General features: G+C 39.4%; 1 pseudogene; it reads left to right on the plus strand.

Moving 5' to 3' along the window:
- The first annotated feature begins 2,477 nt into the window (after positions 1-2,477).
- On the plus strand, positions 2,478-2,842 carry LOC116093418 (annotated as a pseudogene).
- Positions 2,843-5,110: the final 2,268 nt, after the last annotated feature.

Raw genomic sequence — 5,110 nt, forward strand, 5'->3', positions numbered from 1 at the left:
GATTAAAGGCATGCGCTGCCACCGTCCAGCAATAAGAAACACTTCTAAGGCAGAGATGGTTGCTCAGAAGTAGCTTGCGGGTGACAAGGAGGAAAGGCAGTAAGAAAGTCATTCATCTGTCATCCTTTGTTTGGCTTCCATTAATAGTAGCTGAATTATACAAGATGATATAGAGTTAGAGGTGTTGGCTTGCTATTTCTCATGGCTGGAGAAAGGTAGCAGGATCACCAGTCTTATCCATGTTAAAGATCCTTTCTGGGGCCTCCAAAGCCTGGAACCCAGGGAAGGTCTGAGGAGGAAAAGAGGAAAAGAGCAAAGTAGAAGTAGCAGAAGACACCACTGAGGTCTTTGATACAGAGAAAATAGTAATTCACAATCCAGCATGCCAATGAGGATTTTAACAATGGTCTGTGTGAAGGGCTATAGGAATCAGAGACTATTGAGCAGTGAAATTCCTGGAATTAAGGAAAACCCTTAGACAGTCAGTGAAGCTTCTCTCTGCCTGGCTTGTGAGACACTGGGATATGGGAACAATAAGATCAATTTGAGTGCTTCAGAAACAGACAAACTAAGCAGTATAACCACCCATCTTTCCTGGAAACAAAGGCTACATAATCTGAGACAATAAAATGGAAATCAGTCCCTGATGGACTAGCTCACCCAAGCTATTAGAGGGAGTTGATCATCAATAATAGAGGTCCCCATGGATATCAGAGGCTCAAAGACGAAAGAGGATGGACAGGGCACTACTGTAGGAATAGGGGATGAAGATAGCAGTATATTCTATATGATGTCCAGTTCACAAGCTCTATTAGTTCTTTTTCAATTACTTGATACAATACCATAATCAAGGCAAGGCAAGGCAAGGCAAGGCAAGGGTTTCTTTGGGATTACAGGTCCAGAGGGATGAGTCTGTCATAGTAGAGCAGGAGGAAGGCATGGCAGTTGGAGCAGCAGTTGACAGCTGACGTCTTGAACTGAAAGCATGAAACAGAAAGAGGCTACTCCTGAAAAGGTGAGGTCTTTAAATTCTCAAAGCCTGCCACCAGTGACATACCTTCTCCAACAAGGCCATAACCCTGAAACCTCTGAAAATATTGCTACAAACTGAGGACCAAGTATTTAAATGATGAAGACTATGCAGAGTTGTCTCATTCAAACCACTGTAAGGGTCAGGTAGAACTATGTTCACAAAAGAGATAAGGATGAATTTAATTTGTCACCATAGCTACATAGTCAAACTCTATTGCTAAAGACACAGCATACTTTGGATGAAAGCTCCTCCCCATTGACTACCTTTCCTAATGTTTGAAGTGTTATGCATCTTGCTGGGGGAGGAAAAACAGTCAATAGACAGGCAGAAGTGGGACCTGAATGTTACAGTGTAGACCTCCCAGGCAAAATATGGCTACTAGTGCAATACTGGCATGATTGATATTAGGGTAACCATCTGCTTTCTGATTGCATTGGAGGACTACTTCACAGGAGAAATCCATGTCTAGTACTGTTAACCTGGTCAAAGACCTATGAGGCAGGCGATTCTAGGTACTAGGGAGAAACTTACTACTGTCGTTTTACTAAGTGAGTATGTTGTTAAGCTACCTTCTAAATATTTATGGTGATATCAATAGATTAGTGACACTCTTGCCTTAGTCAAAAAAGCTTTTTGTAGTGAGAGGCCATTAACAGAGATGTGCATAAATAGACAAATTGCTGAGAATAAGTGATCATTGAATGCTCAGCCATAAATAGGACCACTTTATCAAACCCTTCTCTCCAAAGTTCAGGGACCATCACTGAAGGAGGAATGGACAAAACAGAAGAGCCAGAGGATGGGAAGACTTGTGAAATGCTGTTTTCTGGGGCCATTGTACTTATGAACTCATAGCAGCTCTGGTTGCCTGCACAAAATCAAGCCAGTTGATATTCTAGCATGGTTGGGAAAGGGGTTTCTGGAGAGACCTTGGGGCTGCTTCTAGAAATTTGAGAAGAATTTGACATTGAGCCAGGACATGGAAGTAGGCTCAGGCAGAAATTTGACACTAGGCTAGGACTAGGAAGTAGACTCAAGATCTTGATCATTTGTTTATTCCCTTGTTTGTTCCTTGATTATTTTTGTTTATTGCTTTGCTTGTTCTTTGACTGGGAACTGACCTTATTCTTTGCATATACTTAGAATGGTATAAAAGCAGACTGGAGAAAAATAAATTGTTTCAGCCTCAAGGCTTGAGGTAGTCACACTATAATGTTGTCTAATTGTCTTTTTCTTTTCAATCCTCCCTCCCTCCCTTGAGACATTTTTGGCTTACTGAGCTGGCTTGATTAGATGGCACCTCAACATTGGAGCTCAAGTGCAAGGAATACAGTGAAGGACACCTTGGGAAAGGACGGGCCAGGCCAGTGGTGAATAAGCCCTATAAAAAGGAAGATGGTAATATTCTGTTTTCCTGTGGGTTGTGAGTGTTGGTAGTAGAATCATGGTGGACATAATGGAATTCCCCAAAGGCGCATCAACACCAGCATGTTAACACAGTATATCAACCTATCTGTGTGATTTGTGGGGAACCTGGAAAAGATTCATCCCACTGGAAAAATGTTTATTCTTTCAGATGGAGAAGGAAAAAATGCAACCATTGAATTGATGGAGTCACTTGACAAGAAACCTCTGGAATCATAGAAGTAGTTGGAAAAGTCATAGCCATGGCAACCATACTATGTGCATCTTATATCCTGTTTATGGAAGATTGTAATCGCTTTGATCTTGAACTTTACAATGAAGCTGTAAAAATTATCAATGAGTTTCCTCAGTTTTTTTCCTTTAGCACTTATACAACATGAATGAGTTTCCTGAATTTCTTAAGACTGCCAGTGAGCTACATTGAAGACTATTAAAGAAGGACTCCTTCAGTTTAAGGGAGAGACTCCTATAACTTCTAATATTTAATTTGTTTTTTTAAAAATATATTTTCTTGTAAATCTAGTATGACAGTTTATAACTAAGTCTATTTATAAATTTTTAAAGATTGATGCTTCAATATATGCTCTAATAATAAAAATCAAAATATCAATAAAAGGACAAGGTAATGGTAGAATGTTTTTGTGTGTGTTTAGAGTTATACTAAAGTCTAAAGGAGCACAGATAATTCTCATAGATGCTTTTAGTCGTTGGACCCTGATTAGAAATAGTTTAGACCCTAGACATGAGAGAGAGAATGGGTTTCAGAAAAGCAGTTCTCCCCCTTGCCAGGGATGCTTTGGTGAAAGAGAAAGATAATGAGCATAAGCTGTTCCAGAGCCCTTCTAGGAGCAAGAGGAGTTCAGGAGATATCCTGCTTCCACTCTGGTTCCCACTGGAGGAATTCTTACTTCTGTTTTTGGGTCCTTTAAGTAGGAAATCTTGGTCCATTTGGGACATCTAGTTGTCTTATCTCTCTGTCTATTTATTGTCTGTCCTTGGCACACCAATTTGTCCATGTCTATCAATATATGTCTGTTTTTATTTTTTTATTTTTTAATCACTTCTTCCAACTGGACATTTGTTTATTTTACTTATTTATTTTTTGTGTTATATAGATATCTCCATGTATGTTATTATTTAGAAAGATGATATTAATTTATAGAAAATGGTGATATTTAATTATGTATTAAGTAGAAGAACCATGCTGGTTATGCCAGCCCCATGTTGTCTGATGTTCTCTTCTAGCCATGCAGTGACCTTCACTCAGGTTGCATAGCCTTTTAAGCACATATATACATAAGTGAAATTTAACAATATTTCTTTTTTAAAAAGATGAGTAGAGTTATAGCATCACAAGCAGCAGAACTGCATTTTATATAATCGGATTGCTGTATGTGTATTTGTGTGTGTGTATGTTTTATGTGCACATGTGTTTACAATTGTATGCATATGGGTAGGCAAGTATACTTAATCACTCTCTACCATATTGCTTTAAAGACCTCATCTCTCACTGAATTGGAGCTTGCAAATTTGGCTAGACTTGTTGGCTAGGGACTTCCAGAAGACATCTCTGCAGATCCTAGTGCTTCAGTTGCACAAACATGTTGTTAGGCTAGGGTTGTTTTTTTTTTCCAATAATGGCAAATACTTAATTGGGCCTGGCTTACAGTTTCTTTCCTTCTTAATTTCTTCCTTCCTTCCTTTCTCTCTTTCTTTCTCTCTTTCTTTCTTTCCTTTGTTCTTTCTTTTTTATTATTTTTATTGGATATTTTCTTTATTTACATTTCAAACGTTATCCGCTTTTCCAGGTTCCCTTCCTCCCAGAAACATCTTATCACATCCTCCCCCTGCTTCTATGAGGGTGTTCCTCCACCCACCCACCCACTCCCACCTCCCCATTCTCCATTCCCCTACACTGGGGCATCTATTGAGCCTTCATAAGGCCAAGGACCTCTCCTCCCATTGATGTATGACAAGGTCATCCTCTGCTACATATGCAGCTGAAGCCATGTGTACTCTTTTGTTGATGGCTTAGTCACTGGGAGTTCTGGGGGTGGGGTCTGGTTGGTTGATATTGTTGTTCTTCCCATGTGGTTGCAAACCCCTTTAACTCCTTCAGTCTCTTCTCTAACTCCTCTATCAGGGACCCTCTGCTCAGTCCAATGGCTGGCTGCTAACATCTTCTCTAATTTTGTTGAAGATATTTACTGGCCCTTTAAGTTGGGAAACTTTGTTCTTTTCTATAATATTATCCTTAGGTTTGGTCTTCTCATTGTGTCCTGGATTTCCTGGATGTTTTAGGTTAAGAACTTCTTGCTTTTGCCTTTTCTTTGACTGTTGTGTCAATGTTTTCTAAGGTACCTTCTGCCCCTGAGATTCTCTCTTCTATCTATTGTATTCTGTTGGTGATGCTTGCATCTGTGACTCCTGATCTCTTTCCTAGGTTTTCTAGATTGTCTCCCTTTGTGATTTCTTTTTAGTTTCTATTTGCATTTTTAGATCTTGGATGATTTGGGTTTTGTTCATTTCCTTTCCCTGTTTGCTTGTGTTTTCCTGTAATTCTTTAAGGGATTCGTTTGCTTGTTTGTTTTTTGTTTTGTTTTGTTTTGTTTTGTGTGTTTTTTCGAGACAGGGTTTCTCTGCATAGCCCTG

The sequence above is a fragment of the Mastomys coucha genome, chromosome X, assembly GCF_008632895.1.
Source record: "Mastomys coucha isolate ucsf_1 chromosome X, UCSF_Mcou_1, whole genome shotgun sequence".
Lineage (NCBI taxonomy): Eukaryota > Metazoa > Chordata > Mammalia > Rodentia > Muridae > Mastomys > Mastomys coucha.